Source organism: Gracilinanus agilis, chromosome 3 (assembly GCF_016433145.1).
Source record: "Gracilinanus agilis isolate LMUSP501 chromosome 3, AgileGrace, whole genome shotgun sequence".
In the NCBI taxonomy this organism is placed as follows: Eukaryota; Metazoa; Chordata; class Mammalia; order Didelphimorphia; family Didelphidae; genus Gracilinanus; species Gracilinanus agilis.
This window is the reverse complement of record NC_058132.1, coordinates 258,414,898-258,433,815: the sequence shown is the minus strand read 5'-3', so window position 1 is coordinate 258,433,815 and position 18,918 is coordinate 258,414,898. Positions and strand designations below refer to the sequence as shown.

The following is an 18,918-nucleotide window of genomic DNA, read 5'->3' as shown; positions in this document are numbered from 1 at the left end:
CCTAAGATCTACTTGTCCATCCCAGTTCAGCTGTACAAAGATGGTCATACCCTTGATCTTGCCAATACACACAAAAATGTATCACATATATTCATGAACTCTGAAATCTCCTTATCTAATCACAATCTATCATTATTCTACTTTTCCTTCTGCCTTGCAACCCCAAACCCTGTTCATCATCTTCCCCAAGACCACCAATCTCTCAACCCCTTAGTTCTTTTGTATTCCATCACATCTGTACCAACTACATTTTCTTCCCTTCCTCATCTTGACCCCTTGGAGAATCAGTTGAAATCTACACTGTCTTCTCTTAAATTTCTTGCTCCCATATCGTATCACCAATCTTGACCTTCCAGGTCTCAGTCAAGGATTATTCCTAAATCTACTGCCCTCACTCCTATGCACATGTTGCCAAATGAAGCTAGAAGCTTTGCACAGTGGCAGTACTGTAGCCAGTGAGGTTTAACCGAGGTGCGATTATTGCTAAGTGAGAACTAAATGAAGTTAGAGAAAAATCACAGAACCATGCTGACTGGTTACACTACAAGTTTATGTTACTTAAACTGGGTTCTCATATCAGTAAGGCAAGCAATTCTTTTATGCCTCCCTAATTGATTCACCATCCCACTCACTACAGCAGGTTTTCCAAACTTTTAATCCTTTCTCAAAACTTCTCCCTGCCCCAACTGTTTCTTTCCTCTTTTTCTCAAATGTCCCTGATATCTTCTACCATTTTCTTTGCCTTTACCCTTGTGTTATATGAAGAGGTTGCCCTTTTCCTTGCCAAGGCAAACCCATCTACATGCACAAGAGACTCCTTTTCTATCTATTTTCTCTAGAAAGATGCCCCTTCCACCATCCCCACTCTCCCATTTATCTTCAATCTCTCCCTATCTGCTGGATATTTTCTTACTACTTACAAATATGCCCATGAGGATGGAAGTCTCCATCCTCAAAAAATACACCAATGGGACAATCATGAAAGACTTATGACAAACACGATCCACCTCCAGAGAAAGAACTTTTGGAGTTGGGTGCAGATCAAAGCATACTATCTTTCACATCAGTGTATTTATGGTATTATTTGGGGGTTTTGGTTTTGCATGAGTTCATACAATAGTCAATGTGGAAGTGCGTTTTGTATGATAATAAAAATAAAATAAATTCTTAAAAAATATATTCCTGTTGGCTACTGTTCAGTATCTCTCCTCCCTTTTGTGACTAAACTGGTTCTCTTTCCTTTCACTCTCTATAGTCTGGTTTCTGACCTTATCATTCTTCCATAACTCTAAAGTTATCAATGATGTTTTAACTGACAAATCTAATGGCCTTTTCTCAATCCTCTTGCCTGACTTTTCTGCAGTATTTGACACCATTGATCACTCTCTTCTCTAAATTTTTGGGACACTATCTCTCCCTGTTGTTTGCCTTCCTATCTAACCAATTCTCAATCTCCTTTGTTCTTTCCTCCATCCAGTTCATGCCTGCTATGTGTGTTCCCCAGAGCTCTATCCTGGGTCTTTTTCTCTTCTTTCTCTATATTATTTCACTTGTTGGTATTTTTAGGTCTCATGGATTTAATTACCATCTCTGTGCTGATGATTCTGGGATTTATTTATCTATCCCTAACCTCCTCTGACCTCCAAGTCTTTTATATCTTGAACTCCTTATCTTCTCCCCCTCCCCAAATGTTCTCCTCTTCCTTACTTCTCTAATGCTATCAAGGGTTCCACCAGTTAGCCAAGTAACCAATCTAGGTGCCATTCTAGATTCTCATACTTCATAAGCAATCTTTGGCAAGTCTTTTCAATTTTAACTTTGTAATATCATTCATATGTGCTGTCTTCTCTCTTCTGACGCTACTACCACCCTGGTGTAAGCCCCCATCACCTCACATCAGAACTATTGCAATAGCCTACTATTGGGCCAGTCTGCTACAAGTCTTTCTCTGGTCCAGGAAGCTGTAAAGTGATTTTCTAAAGCATAGCCCCTATCCATGCCATACTCTTTTTAGATAAACTCCATTGGTTCTCTTTCACTTCTAGGATCAAATATGAAGTCTTCTGTTTGGACTTCAAAGCCCTTCACCACCAGAGAGGAGAGCTGATCTTGGAAGAAAAGCAAGATAGAGGGACTCCTGCTTCCCCCACTGGCTTTTTAAACCTAGTCCAATCCCTCCTACTCCCAGGTTCTAGTTGGCCAGAGTTTCCTTCAGTTCCTGACTTAGTGGACATGTCACCTTCTGGGATTTCTGTTGGTCAGGACTGCCATACTGCAATAGAATCCTAACTTAATATGCAGGTGCAGGTAAGGGACTGTATTTTTATGAGATTTCACATAATCACAGATTAACATTATCTGTATCGTATTTTTATTTTCTTTCTTAAACATGCCCCAGTTACATTTGAATCTGGTTCAGGCTATACTAGAGAATTCTAAGGACACTTGTAACATGTGGACAATGAGTCTGATACCTTTGGCTTAGAGCTTTGAGAATTTAAATAACTTTCCCAGGGCCACACAACCCTTATGTATCAGAATCAGGATTGAATCCAGAGCTTTTTGGCTCCAAGACCAACCATCTATCTCCTAGTAGCTAAACTTAAAGGATTATCTGGTTGAGGAATTAGACTTATTTTGCTTGACTCCAGAGAGCAGAATCAGGAATGGCAGTCCACCATGAAGAAAATGAGTTGATTTTGTACAGAATTAGAATGGGTTTATTTAGGAGCAGAGTGATTTCCTCATTATTAGGTGCTATCAGATGAAACTTGGATAAAATACTTATTGGATATGTTATTAATGCATTAATGTTTTAATTTATTATTTGTTAAAGGGTTGGATTTTTATTAATAATTATTAATTAAAGGGTTGGATTACAGCTGACCCTCTGAGGTTCCTTACAATTCTACTATTCTATTGCATCTTCCTTTTGGTACCCTTTTCCTATCTCCTTGAATATGAGCCCTTAGAATCACAGTTCCCTCTTTGCTTCTTCAGTCTACCAATACAGTACTCTATAGACCAGCGTTGGTGAAGGTTTTCAAGTTCGTGTGCCCAAACTGCAACTTAAAGCTGCTTGTGAGCCCCCCACATTACCCAAGAGAGAAGAGGGAGGACATGCTTGCTATGGGGGGCTGAGCAGAGTGGGGATGGAGAGACTCCCCGAGTGCCACTCAGCACAGGTGGCAATACTTTGCCAATGCTGCTGTAGACCCACCAGAAAGAGTCAAACTCCAAAGTTAGCCACCCAATATGATGGGATGAATAGACTGCTGGACAAGTCACTTAATCTTTGGATATTTTCCTCACATGTAAAACAAGGAGATTGGACTCAGTATTTCAAATTTGCTCACAGCTCTAAATCTATGATCCTATTCCAACCAATCAAAACTCCATTTCCTTCTGATAGCTGTTTCAGGAAGGTGTTAGGAGAGAACAATCTGGTGGAATTAATTCCCACTATTGCGTGAATTAACCCTTAAGCTTCGCAGAGGTATTTTCATTTGTAATAATAACATCTCCCATTTTTATAGCACTTTAAGTTCTGTAAAGTCCTTTACAAATAAATGTTACCTCATTTTATCTTGACAACAACCCTAGAAGGTAGGTGTTACTGTTAGCCTCATTTTTATAGATGAGGAAATTTAAGCAGACAGAGGTTAAGTGACTTTCTCAGAGTCACACAACTAATAAGTGTGTTAGAACTAGCAACAGCTGGAGATCTGCTTTGATCTGAGTGAATTTCATTAACTTGGTTGAATCTTTAACACCCCTAGAGGCCTATACAAACAAAGGCTAGGAGTGCCTTTCCATACCTTTCTGGTTAAAATTGGCCTGGGACCTCTGTCTAAGGCCACATTTGAACTCAGGCCTTCCTGACGCCAGGTGGAATGCTCTATCCACTCATGATATTAAAGTAGAGAAATCATTAGTTTTTAAAATTTTAATTAAGAATATTTTTCCATGGTTACATGATTCATGTTCTTTCCCTCCCTTCCTCCCACCCCACTCCCATAGCCAATGAGCAGTTCCACTGGGTTTTACATGTATCATTGACCAAGAACTATTTCCATATTATTAATATTTGCAATAGAGTGATCATTTAGAGTCTAGATCCCCAATCATATCTCCATTGAACGATGTGATCAAGCAGTTGTTTTTCTTCTGTGTTTCTACTCCCACAGTTCTTGATGTGGATAGCATTCTTTAGAGAAATCATTAGTGAAAGAAGATTCCAGAAAATTCTTTATCTAATGGTTGGAACTTCAAGCTGGAGACCTAGTAAAATAATAAAGAAAAAACCCAGCAGAAGAAGAAAAAAAATGTTTTTTTGGCCTGCAAGCTGTAGATCTGCCTCCAAGTTACCTCTCCTAAACTGTCCTATTCTTACCACTTTTTCCCATCCTGAGCTCCTCTAAAAAATCCTCAGTAATCCTAAGTTTTTCCCCAAAAGGTGGTATAGTGATATGGTGACATGAAATACACTTAACCTATATTATTATCTCATTTGATCCCCATAATGATGCTGTGAGGGTAGGTGGCATTACTATTCCCATTTTATTTATTTATTTTTAACTCTTAGAATGGATAATAAATATCAGTCCCAAGACAGGAGAGTGGTAAGGCTGGCCAATTGGGGTTAAGAACTGTGGGATCCATATTTCTGAGAGGGGTTCAAGCTGCATCACAGAATTCCATAATGCCCTCTCAGAAATATGGGTCCCATAGAACTTGCTCAGGGTCACCCAAATAGGAAGAATCTGAGGCTAGATTTGAACCCAGGATCTCCCCTGGTGCTTTATTCATTGTGCCACCTACCTGTCCCTATCCTCACTTTACAAATGAGGAAAACTGAGGCTGAGGGAGGTTAAGTGACTTGTCCCAGGACACACATTTAATTAGTTTCTGAGGCAGGATTTGAACTCAAGGATTCCTGACACCAGTTCCAGTGGGCTGCTCCCTAGATAAACCATACTTGATTCCCCCCCAAATGCCCCGCTTCAGGTATCCATCTGTCCTGCTTTAAGAAAACCCATTTCCTTCCCATGGCAATCATTTATAATAACTCCATTTGCAGAAATTTCCTTAATGCCCAACTTCCCAGGGACCCAGCTTGGTAAAGGGAAGCACACCTGTAGTCCCTTATCTAATTCACATCTCTGTGATTTCATAGCCCTAATGAAACAGCTGGAGATCAGCACTGATTTGAATGAATTTCATTAACTTGGTTGAGTATCTCAACCCCCCAGAGGCCTCCATAAACAAAGGCTAATAGTGCCTTTCCATAGACTTTCAGGTTAAAATTGGACTGGGGCCTGTGTGTTGACTCAAACAGATGCTCAGCAATTTAGTGCCACGTTTTATGTTGACCCAGCACACCCACCTCCCCTCCCACAAACACAACAGTAGCTATCTTTGGCCCTTTCCGAGCCCCTGGCATTCCAGGCGGCTCCCACTTCAAAGGGGTGCTCCCCCCTCCAACACTCACTGTTGACCTAATTTAATTCCCTATGAAATATTTATTGAGCATCCACTGGGTCGAGTTCACCTTAAGTGGTCACACAAAGGCAAGTCCTAGTGGGCTAGTTTTCAGTTAATCAAAAGCATGATTCTGAGTCTGAAGGATGGCTGGTATCTGGCGGGGAAGAGGTAGAATTTAAGGAATAATCAACAAATGGAGAGGGGAAGGAACACGATGAAGTAAAATATGAGGAAAGACAGCATTTTCTCTTCCAGAGTCAGGTTGGCAGTGGCATATAGAAAAATAGTGTGGTGTGGTAGGAAAAAAAAAAAAAAAACAAACACTAGCTGTGGCACCTGAGGAGCTGGATTCAAATCTGTTCTCTGTCACTCATTGCCTATATGACCTTATCACTTTCTCTGGGCTTTAGTTTTCTCAATTGGAAGATGAAAAGAATTGACTAGATTGACTCTAAGGTGACCTTCAGTTCTAAATCTATAATTCTGCCATTTTTCCTTGATTCCCAGATATACTTTCAACTTGACCATATATCAATTAGTCAGTCAATAAATATTCTATTAAATATGTATTACATGCCAGTTGTGGTGATAAGGCACAGGGATCAGAAGTAGGAAAAAATGAAACTGTTCCTGTTTGTATTCTAACTGTGGAGAGAGTCATTACATATAAAAATATTGTTGTTTAGTGATTTTAGTTCTGTCCAACTCTTCGTGACCCCATTTTTGGCTTTCTTGGCAAAGATACTAGAGTTGGATATACTCATGGGTATTCATGTCATGCTACATGCATACCTACAGAATACTAATTATAGGATCATAGGTGCAAAGCTTGAAGAGACCTCAGAATCCAGGCTTAGAGTCAGAGATCTTGGATTCAAATCTCACCTCTAAAGCTTTCTACCTGTGTGACCCTGGACAAGTTAGTTCCCATTCCTCAATGCTTAAAATCCATGACCTTTGTAGAATGGATGGGCTAGTGTAATTACAAAAATTCATTGTTTGAAAAAAATTTAATCTCTTTACCCAATAGCCAACTATCTAATGATATTCCTCTTCAGACTCAGCTAGCACTGGCCTTGAGATGGAACACATATATCATTCAGTCAGTCAATAAGTATTTTATTAAATATATATTACATGCCAAGTGTGGTGATAAGCACAGGGAACAGAAGTAGAAAGAATGAAACTGTTCCTGTTTATATTCTAACTGTGGAGAGAGCCATTACATATAAAAATATTATTGTTTAGTGATTTTAGTTCTGTCCCCCTCTTCATGACCCCGTTTTTGGTTTTCTTGGCAAAGATACTAGAGTGGTTTGCCATTCCCTTCTCTAGCTCATTTGCAGATGAGGAAACAGATAAAATGTAATATTAATTTTTAAAAATTGTGGTTGCCATTTATAAAATTAACTCTTAAGTCATGAGTCTGTTAGAAGCTCTTAACAATTAAGTTGTTTTTTTTTAACCCTTAACTTCTGTGTATTGGCTCATAGGTGGAAGAGTGGTAAGGGTGGGCAATGGGGGTCAAGTGACTTGCCCAGGGTCACACAGCTGGGAAGTGTCTGAGGCTGGATTTGAACCTAGGACTAAGTTTTAATCAAAATGGAGATAAAGTATAAAGAGGAAAGTATAGGAAGGAGACAGAAAATATCACCTAGCTAAAATACCCTAAGCCGAATCAGGAAGCCAAAATCCAAAGCCATCCACGCCACCAAAACCCTTGTCTGCAAAAACCAAATGCCAAAACTAAAGTCTGAAAAAACCCTTGAGTGCACAACAGGCACCAGAGCTCCCCCTCTAGGCTGTGTTCTACCTCCCTGTTCCAAAGGAGAGAGAGCTCCACCTCCCACACCACACCTTTTTCTTCTTGTGCCCCTCCATCAAGCAAGGTAGGCATGCAAAATGGGGTGCAGGGTAGGATGAGCTTGGGGAGTGGATTCTATCTACACAAGGGTAAAAAATGATTTGCCCAGGGTCAGTTAAGCTGAAAATTATTATCCAAGGCCAGATTTGAATTCATGAAAATGAGTCTTCCTGATTCTAGGCCCACTACTCTATCTACCTTGCCACTTGCCTGCCCTACAAAATATAAACTATATTTAAAATATTTATAGGTATATATATAATTATAAAACATAAATATATAGACAGCATGAATATAAACTGAATAAATAATATATACAAAGTAGTTTGATACAAGATATTCTTAGAGGGACATCGTTAGTAGCTGGAGGAGGGATCCGAAAAGGCATTATGAAGATCGTACTTGAGTTACACCTTTGATTTTTTTTTAGACTGACTCTCTCTATCTTGCTTGAAAGAGCAAAGGCTACTCATTGGCCCAATCCTACTCAGAATGGCACAAAAGCTTTGACCTGCTCTCTTTCTGACCTTGCTTCCCTAAGCAACCTGGGCTTACTATATTAATGTCAAATTTAGTTGTAGGCACATTTTATCTTCACAGTAATCCTGAGAGATAGGAGCTGGTATTCCTATTTTTATAGATGAGGAAACTGAGGCAGACAGAAGTGTTGTTCTCATCATACTATTCAGCCCACCATAGCCCGGAATTCTTAAATTCAAGAGATTCACCAGTTTTAACCTCCTTAGCACCTAGGATTCCATTTGAATACCACCAAGCCTAGCTTTTGAACTCTATCTTAGATGAAGAAAAGGACTCTGGGGGGAGATATGAAGAGAGGGCATTCCAAAGGCATGGGAGAGTCATTGCAAAGGCATAGAGAAAAAAGAGAGAGAATGTGGTGGGTGAAGAGCAGAGAGAAGACGTTTGGCTGGATCAAAGACTGTAGGGAGGAGAGTCTACTGCTGAGGGTGTTCTTGACCTGCCCAAGCTGGTTTTCTCTTGGTACTGTCTCCAAGTACCCAACAACCATGTCAGGATGAAGCAGCAGATTAAGACTTTAGTGAATTAATCAGGAGCTCACAATTATAGAGATTTACTTACATAACATTTTCCTCACAATCCTTCAAAAGTGTAAAATTCCTTGAAAGTAGAAAATCTTGTTTTTGTATTAGTATTCCCATTGCCTGGTACAGTGCTTGGCACATCATCAGTTTTTAATAAATGCATGTTGATTGATTGAACACTGTGAGGTAGATGTTTCTACAATTGTTATCCCCATTTTATAGATGAAGAAATTGAAAGTAAGAGAAATTAAGTGATCATGCCAAGATCACAGAGCTAGTGAGTGGTCCACTGAACTACATGAATCCCTTTAGAATTTTACTACGCAACATAATATATTTTTTTTTAAACCCTTAACTTCGGTGTATTGTCTCATAGGTGGAAGAGTGGTAAGGGTGGGCAATGGGGGTCAAGTGACTTGCCCAGGGTCACACAGCTGGGAAGTGGCTGAGGCTGGGTTTGAACCTAGGACCTCCTGTCTCTAGGCCTGACTCTCACTCCACTGAACTACCCAGAAGCCCCCTAACATAATATATTTTTAAAGGAATTTATCTTTCTAACCAGGGTCAGTCTAAGGTGAAACATTTGATTCCTATTCTAAAATATCTTCCTTAACTGGATAGGCAAGTTCTAGAAATTTCACCCTGGGAGATTCAGTCCTTTGATTAAAATGTAAACACCCCAGGGAAGATTGACATTAAGCTCTAGTCACACCCAAAATGTTTTCAGTGTAAATGGATGTATTGGAAGATTTAGGATTGATTGCTGAGGATAATACTGATAAATGACCCGGAGGTGACTGGTGAATAGAGCCCAGTCTGGAGTCTGGAAGCCCTGATTCAAGTCCTGTCTCTAATCTATACTGTCCTAGAAGCCTCAGCAAGTTACCCAAACTCTCAAACTCCCTAAAGTCCTAAGTCTCAGAACAGTTGTTCAGTTGCTTTAGTGGAGAGTATTTTCTTACTAGAGTTCCTTACAATGAAATCACAAGTCTTACCAATGAAATCACACCTGGTCTATTGATTTCATTTTTAAGATTAAAATGAAAATTTCAGTTTTATTTATTTTCATTTTCAAATCCTTCCTCTTCCTCTACTCTCCCCATATTCATTGAGAAGGCATGAAAAGCAAGCCCATTACAATATGTGTCATCCAAACACACACACACACAAAAACATAGCCAGAAGGAAGGAAGGAAGGAAAGAGGAAGGAAGGAAGGAAGGAAGGAAGGAAGGAAGGAAGGAAGAAAAGAAGGAAGGAAGGAAGGAAACTTCAGTCTCTCTGAAGTATAGATCTAGCAGTAGTATGACTAAATCAAAAGATATGCACAATTTAATAACTTTTGGAGCATAATTCCAGATTGCTTTCTAGAAGTATTGGATCAGTTCACAGCTCCACTAAGAGTGTATTTGTTTTCTCACAGCTCCTCTAGTATTTGACATTTTCCCTTTTTGTCAATTTGGCCAACAGTAGATATGAGGTAATGCCTTAGAGTTGTTTTGATTTGCATTTCTCACATTATTAGTGATTTAGAGCACCTTTACATGTGGCTATTTTAGCTTGAATTTTTTTCCTCTGAAAACTGCCTATTCATTTCCTTTAACCATTTATCAATTGGGGAACACAAATCTGATTTAAAAAAAAAAAAAAAGGAAAACTTAGATTAGGTTGATGGAAACAAATGATGAGAGCAAGAGGACCAAGAAAGAGAGGAGAGAAATAAGGAGTAAAGGAAGCTAAAGGTAGGTGTAGAAAACTACAAGAGATGAACCATCTACTTTACAGTTTTTCCAAAACTTCTAGCCTTGGTTCTAACTCTCATGGGGTCTGGTTGTTTTATTTTTTAAAAGCATTCATAGCTTCAAGTGAAAATGTGTACCAAAGATCAGTTATAGCACTATATTTTAAGTGGGCCTAAAAATAATAAACAAATAGAAAAGAAAAGGATGTAAATATGATCACTAACATTATCCACTGGAGAGATGAGAGATGAGAAATAAAAACAATTGGTGCACATGAAAAATAAAGATGCCAACTATAAATGTCATCAACATTGTGATTGTATTCACACAAGTATTTTGGGGTTCATGTTCAAGGAGATGCCTATGTAGGAGAAAAACATGTTTCGTTTTTGTTTTTTGTAGATTGTGGGCATGACTAGGGTATGTGGAAGTCAAAGCAAAGCACCACTGGATGCTCTAGCCCAGCACTGTGTGCCCAAACTACAACTTCAAGCTACCTGTGAGCCCCTCCCCCCATTACCCCAGACAGCAGAGGGAGGATGGGCTCACTTTTGGCAGCTGGACGGAGGGAGGGGACATGCAAAAAATGTCCTTAAGTGCTGTGGAGAAGAGGAACAGAGCAGCTCTCCCTCAGCCACTCCAAGACCCATTCCTCACCTTCATCAACATGGATCTAGCCTATGAACTAGGATGCTACAAGGAACAAGGCTTTTGTGACCTAAAAGTCAAAATATCAAAGTCCAATAATTCAGAATTTGAAATTTGATCCATCTCAAATGATCAAACATTCTCCCTTCCATTTAATAACAATTTTAGGTCTGGTGTTTCCATTCCCCCTTTCCCAAAGTTCCTTTGAAAAGTGGGAATTTAGAAATAGGAAAGCCCTGGGAAGAACTTGATGTTGATCAAGTCCAACTCTTATCTAAAAGAGGAGGAAAAACAGTTCTTAAGAGTGTCTTGCTCAGGGACCCACAACTAATTCACAGTAGCTTAAGGTCAAGAATACAGATTCCCCTGTATAAAAAAAATATAATGCCAATAACGTCCTCATTTCCTACCAAGTAAATGTTGTTTGCCCTTAGAATAATATAAATACTTGCATTTATTCAACCCTTGTTCTGTGACACTTGTAGCACTAAAAAGCGCCCAATTTAGTTCATGTTTTTCTTTCCTTAAACTCAAAGAAAGATCAATGGATCACTGTAGTAATTGTCCAGCAAGGGTCAATAGTTGCTCAAAAGCAAAGACTCAAGTCAATGGTCTTTTCAGTCTCTCTGGTACATGCCTGTTCCTGGGATAGATTTCCTTTTAAAGGCTACTGGCCAATGATTGAGTCAAGGAACAAATCACAGAAATAATAACTATGTAAAAGGAAATTATAATAATAATGAAACAATATACCAAAATTTCTGGGAGACAGCTAACCCTGTCCTCAGGGGGAAAAATCATATCTTACAAACCATACATTAACAAAATAGAAAAATAGAGGATTAATGAATAAACTGAATATGCATTTTTAAAAATTGGAAAGGGGGCAGCTGGGTTGAGAACCAAGCCTAGAGATGGGAGGTCCTAGGTTCAAAATCTGGCCTCAGACACTTGCCAGCTATGTGACCCTGGGCAAGTCACTTGACCCCCATTGCCTACCCTTACCACTCTCCTGCTTTGGAGCCAATACACAGGATTAACTCCAAGAGGGAAGGTAAGGATTTTTTGTTTTTTTTTTTAAATCAACAACTGGAAAACCTATAACAAGTAAGCCTAAAATAATAAAAAAAAAGAAATATAAAAATTGGGGAAAAACAGATAAATTGGAAACAAAAATGTAGGAATAATACATAAAACTAAAAGCTGATTTTAAAAAAATAATATTAAAATCAACAAGCTTTTAGCTTACTTGAAAAAAGAACAGAAAATCAAATCAATAAAATCACAAATGAGCAAGATGAAATCACAGGAAAATCAGAATATAAAGAATGATCACAAAATATTATATACACATATATGCTGTCAAAACCGATGACTCAAAGGAAACAGATGAATACTTTCAAAAATAAAAAGTACCCAAATTATGAGAAGTCTAGAGGTCTTAAATAACTCAATCTCAGAAAAGGAAATAGAGCTACCTGTAAAAGGCACTACCAATGGAAAAAAAACAAAACTCCTGGTACTGATTGATTCACAGGAAAATTCTTTTAAGATTTAAAGAACAATTAGTCCCCATACTTCATAAATTATTCCCATAAATTGAGAAGGAAAGCACCAGACCTAAAAGTTACTGGCCATCACAGGGTATTCAGGCAAACAGATGTACTTCTCCTTGCCAAACCTCTCACCCATCACCACTATTACTGAGTCTGGGGCTTCAAACAGTGACACTAAATGGATTCAGAATTTAATGTAGGAGATGAAATGGAATATTAGTCAACATAGAAAGACATGAAATCCATATCCTGTTCTTTGCCCTAAAGGGACTCTTCTTTTTTTTTTTGCTCCCAGCTTCTATAACTTTCACAAGTAGTAGGTTAACATACTGTGATCACATAGTTTATCAAACATAGCAAAAAAGGGAAAGGAAGCCCCCAAGCGAACCCATCTCTTTTCAACCATTTCATATTTTTTCTGTTTGCTCTCCCACACCTTTGGGAGGTAATCAAAGAAATTCCTGTTCCTCTCCACTTTCTTGGCTAATAGAAAGGAGTAAGTGAAGTGCGTGTTTGTGTTCCAGACCCTTCTCAACATCAAAAACTAGAGCAAAGGGGGGTGGGGGTGGGGGTGAGGGTGGGGGAAGAGCTAGAGCAAGGGAAAGCAAAAGGAGAATTAGAAATTGGTCCTCTGGTCCCACGAAAATCACAAGGGTTGGCTGTCTTGGTACTCAGGATCCTCTCTTGCCACAGTTACTATCACCATCTTTGCTCCAGGATTAGAATCTATTATGCAGGGCTGGGCTCCAGCAGTCTTGGTCACCAGCCAATTGAAGTTGGGACTGCTACAATCACAATTAATCTCATTAAAGTCTGGTAACCCCAGTTTAAAAGCAAATGTCTCTCACCACAGATAAGATACTCATATGACAATCAGTAAGTTTCTAGGGTAGCAGAAGGACATAAGAAGCAGGGGAGCATAAATACCAGCAGACTGTAACAATTAAATTTAGGTTTTGACTCAATATGAGTATTATAAAAGTGGTCACTGTTTATATAATATTAGCCCCTAAGTCAAAATGACTGTTAGCAGCTTTTATTTACAAGGTAGAGATAGTGAAAGTGGGAAATATAGGAAGGAGACAAAGCCTGGTCTAGTCTACCAGCCCTGAGTGCCACTTCTGTGAAGTCAGGCTCAGCCTCTGGCAGGGGCTTCTCCAAGTCCCAATCTCCACGTGGATTTCCCAGTAGTCCTCAGCCAGAAGTCCCAGTGGGGTCTTCAGCCAGAGGTCCACCAATGCAGAATGACTCCAAGGAAAAGTGTGGCTCTTCTGCTCTATTCACTGACCCAGAATCCAAGAGAGAGTCTCTCCAAGGAACCAACCTCTCCAAAACCAAGGAAACCAAGTGAACCCAGACCATGTTGGTCTCTTTTTTTATACCCCTTTTTCCACATCACTTCCTGTTTATCCCCTTCTTTACAGGAACCAATTTCAGTCTTTCAAATTGCCTAGCACTGCCCAAGGTGGAGCAGTGTTTGTGGCCTTAGGGGGTGTGAACTAGTAAGTGACTTGTGAGCTCTCTTACCTAATGGTTAGATTGGTACTAAGTAGGGATACTTTAAGTTCTTGATTTGATTAAAAATAGACAAAGGGAGAGTTAATTCTCTCTTCACAATACAGATATCATATCTCCCATCTTAATGAAGATACATGTTCTCCAAGGGGGAGGGAATATAGAAGAGGAACTTAGAACCTTTCCTCTACCACCTCCATTCCTAATCTTTCTCTATTTCCAGGAGTGCCACACTCTTGTCATTGTATTCCCTACACCTGGCACAGAATAAATATTTAATAAGTACTTTGTTGATTGATATGCTTGAGTAAGAAGTGATTGTTGAAAGATAAATGCTGAATTAGTTTCTCTGCATTTTGTTAACTAGCTGGCATCCATATAATTGTCCCTCCATCTTGTTATTAATTTTTAATACCTTATTTTCCCAATTATATGTAATAATTTTTCAACATGTGTTTTCCAAAATTATAATATCCAAATTGTCTCCTCTATCCTGTAATTAAACAATAGTAAAACATATTGACTTATGCATATATCCATTTGTCTGGCCAGAACAAATATAAAGATCCTGCCTCTTTTTATTGGCTTGGAGATCAATGTACATAGTGTTTATTGACTTAATGTGGGGTAGGGCTAGGAAGATGCAGCTTGAGTTGATAACAACATAGACTTGGACCTCAAAGGGATGTTAGAGGTTATTAGTAAAACATTCTCATTCTACATATGAAGAAAATGGGATCTTGAGAGATTAAGCATATTGTACAAGTAGTAACTGAGTTGAAGTGTAAACCTATCCTTGGACTTCAAATCCAGCACTCTCCACTGGACAATGTATGCTGCTTCTGAAAGATGCCTTACCAAATGACCAATGACCAGCGCAATCAGTGATCTGGAATAATTGACACTGACCTTGTAGACATTTCTTCCTTTACTGAGAATAAATTCAACTAGGCAACAAAGAGGAATTGGGTTGTTCAACTTTGACCCTTGTTCCAAATGATGGAATAAAGAATCAGAAGAGCTAAGTTCAAACCTACCCCAGATATTTAAAAGCTGTGTGTTTCTGGGCAAGTCACCTAATTGATCTCAGCCTCAGTTTCCTCAGATTTGCTTTCTGAGAAAAGTGGAACAAGTCTAAACCCTCTTTCACATGGTAAACCTTTAGATACTTGAGGACAGCTATCATGTCCTCCTCCTCACCTTAACTTGAATCCCTTTGTTCTAGGCTAAACATCTCCCATTGTTTCAACTGATTCTGTTTTGGGGAAAAAAAGTGATTTTGTAAATTATAAGCATGATAGAAAAATCAAACTTTCAACATACAAAGTAAAACAAAAAGGGGAAAATTGTATGTGAAACTGGATTTCCATGCAATATCACTTTTTCTGTTATCTTCTAATTAATTGATTCTTCCTCATCTAAAAATGGAAAGATGAAAAGCCCTAACTTGCATTGTCATACAACATGTTGTCAAAACCACATGTTGACTATGTCTGAAAACTGTCTCATTTTGCTCCTCTCATCCACCACCTCTCTGCCAAGAGATTATCTTTTAATGATGTGGTCTCCCAAAGTATCTAAAGCACTGGAATCACTGTCCTTTATAAACTCCCTAGGCTAATGTCCTTTCTAATGGTGGCACCCAGAACTAAAAATAATCCTCTGAATGTAATCTAGAAAAAGTAGAAGACAGCAGGACTATTACCTCCCATGCTCTAGACCAGTGATTCCCAAAGTGGGCGCCACCACCCCCCTGGTGGGTGCTGCAGCGATCCAGGGAGGTGATGATGGCCACAGGGGCATTTGGGGGCGGTGAATAACTGTAAGAGGGAGGTGAATAACTGTAAGAGGGAGGTGGCAGGGGGCACTAAGTAATATTTTTTCTGGAAAGAGGGCAGTAGGCCAAAAAAGTTTGGGAACCACTGCTCCAGACACTACCTTAGTTCATCTGAACTTTTGTGGCCAAGTCACAATAATGTGCCAAAAGTGACTCAAAATTGAATTTATAGTTTACTAAAATCCTCAGGTCATTTTCATTATTTTGTGTCAATTCAAACTGATGGCAAAAACAAACAAACAAACAACAAATCTTGTAGTTATTCATCTCTACTAAGATTATAAAAGGGGGCAACTGGGTGGCTCAGTGGATTGAGTGCCAGGCCTAGAGACTGGAGGTCCTAGGTTCAAGTCCGGCCTCGGACACTTCCAGCTGTGTGACCTTGGGCAAGTCACTTGACCCCTACTGCCCACCCTTACCACTCCTGGGCCAAGGAAGGTCCCTAGCCCGGATGAAAAAGGAGGAGGGTTGGGCGTGGGGCTAGCAACCCCACCCTGTAAAAACTACATCTGCTAAAGAAACTGCAACCTAAAGTAGGGGCAGCTGGGTAGCTCAGTGGAGTGAGAGTCAGGCCTAGAGACGAAAGGTCCTAGGTTCAAACCCGGGCTCAGACACTTCCCAGCTGGGTGACCCTGAGCGACTGTGTCCCCCATTGCCTACTGGTTGTGGCCCTATGCTCCTAGAATGGAGTCCCAGGATAAGAAAAAAAAAAAAAAAAAGATTATAAAAAATTGGGTTAAATGACTTGCCTAAGGTCACACAGCTAGGAAGTATCTGAGGCCACATTTGAACCCAGGACCTTCTGACTCCAGGCTTGGTACTCTATCCACTGAGCCAACTGGCTGTCCCTAAAAACCATCTTAAGAGAGAAATATTATGATCTCAATATCCCTGAACACAATACTAAGGGATTTGAGGGAAAATTATTATTTTATAAAAATGTTAGGTACCTCTTATGAAATCTCATTTTCTAATGATTTATTTCAGAAATTTCAAATTGAAAACAGACATTTCAGTAGTTATGTCACATTAACACAGGCAGTGGGGAATGCTTGACATAGCATTGCTAGTTTACTATTAAATAAATGTTCTGGGCAAAGGTGGAAAAGAATCACAAAAGCTGCTTCTCCTTGATTTGTGACTAAAACCAAAGAGATGCACATTACACTGAGAGAGGCCCAGAGGTCATTAAATCCTGGATTCTTTACCTTTTTATGACATGATTGTAAACTAGGTTATTGCTTTTCTAATGAGGGAGGTTGACAGCTGTTAAAGGTAATGTTGAGAATACTATAACCATTTGGATAATCTCAAATGCTTTTAGATCTCTTTAAGAAGGAATATATTCAGTGTTCACAATACTTTTATCCAGCCATTGTAGAAGAAATAGAATTTATTTATTGAGGTTTTATAGTTTTATCTTTATTTTATTTTAATAACAAATTTACACATAAATTTTCCATAGTTATATGATTTGTGTTGTCTCCCTCCCTTTTTCCCTCTCCCCTCCTGGAGGTGACAAGCAATTCAATCTGGGTTGTATATGTGAAGAAGTAGAATTTTTTTAAAAGATTAGAGTGGATGGGCAGGTAGGTGTTAAAGTGAATAGAGAACCAAGTCTGGACTCACAAGGACCCAAGTTCAAAACCAGGTGTGGAGGGGCCAACAACGTGTCTTTGTACTACAATTATCAGTACATGGGAGGGCACCAGGATTTCTTCCACAGCACTAACTGCGTGACTCTGAGCAAGTCACTTAGCCCTGTTTGCCTCAGTTTCCTCACATGCAAAATGACCTGGAGAAGAAAACCATAAACCTCTCCAATTTCCTTGCCAAGAAAATCCAAAATGGAGTCATGAAGAGTTAGACATGGCTGAAATGAATGGATGTCAATAAGGAGAATGGAGAGATGCCTGGACATGGAATCAGGTGCATACATTCAAATCTCTGCTCTGCTATTTCCTACCTGTATGACTTTGGGAAAATCATTTAATCTCTATAAGCTTCTCTAGGGCTCAGTTTCCTCATTTATAACAAGACAATCACTATGCTACTATGAGATGGAGTTGCCTAAGAGTGTTTTGTCAGTGTAAAGAGGCATGAAATAAGCAAGAGAAAAAACATAAACTCTGACAAAGGAGAACATGGTGACTGATTCCTATGGCTTGCTATGCATTTGTCACGAGCAGCGAATGCATAAAAAGTGAACTGGAATATAAACAATTCAAAAAAATAAGTGTTGAGACCCAAATGTCTTCATGTCACCTTGAGGCATCTGGCAAACAGAAAGTGAGGCTGGCAGTTGCATATTTAATCGCAAATGGGAAAAATTCCTGAATCTCAGCTTCAGCTATCACTCAAAGACATGATTTAAAAGAGATCGTTGAGAGACTGCCTAGGAGCTGTCACCAACGTAGAAACATTAACTCTGTTGCTTAGATGACAGTCAATATCCACGCTTTCATCCAAGCAGGAGTTCTGCCCTTTGCTTCAAGAAACAGCTGAGAGAAAACCTTTGATATAGTTTGAGAGTAAAGTGTTTGAAGTTCTAAATAGTCCTCCTGTGCTTAAACACAAACAGTGTCTCAGATCTTCTAACAGTTACAGTTAGGTGGAAGAGAAACATGAGGATGCAATATGTGCCAAACGAGGTGAGCAAGAAAGAGAAAGAACAGACTCTGCCCACTCTTCTCTATTTTCTCCCAATTCCAAAGAAAGGAGGTGTGGAGGGGCCAACAACGTGTCTTTGTACTACAATTATCAGTGCATGGGAGGGCACCAGGATTTCTTCCATAGGCACACCTGGGTTAAATCTGTTTGCCATACCACCTGGATTGAAAGGTTAGGGGGATGACGGGAAAAGTCAGTCATCCTTCGTTTTATAGGCCATGAAGCATATTTTCAGAGTTAGTTCAACAACTAGAAAAAAAAATAGATGAAAATTAGATCAGGATTAAAAAAAAAAATCACCCCAATCTTCAAGACTGTGAAATGATATACAGATGATGATAAGTTCCTTCGGGCCAGGAAATTGCCTTTCCTGCAGGATCCAGGGCACTGCATGGCAAACAGTAAATGCTTCATAAATATTTGAGTGAATGAATGGACATTATTATTCAAATTAAACAATGCCCACCTAGCTAAAAATATCCTTTAAAAAAAATTAAGACCATATCCCACAAAAACTCCAAATAGAGAGCAGACCTAAGT

General features: G+C 39.3%; 1 pseudogene; it reads left to right on the top strand.

Annotated features, from left to right (window-relative positions):
* Positions 1-426: 426 nt before the first annotated feature.
* LOC123243544 lies at positions 427-614 on the top strand (annotated as a pseudogene).
* Positions 615-18,918: the final 18,304 nt, after the last annotated feature.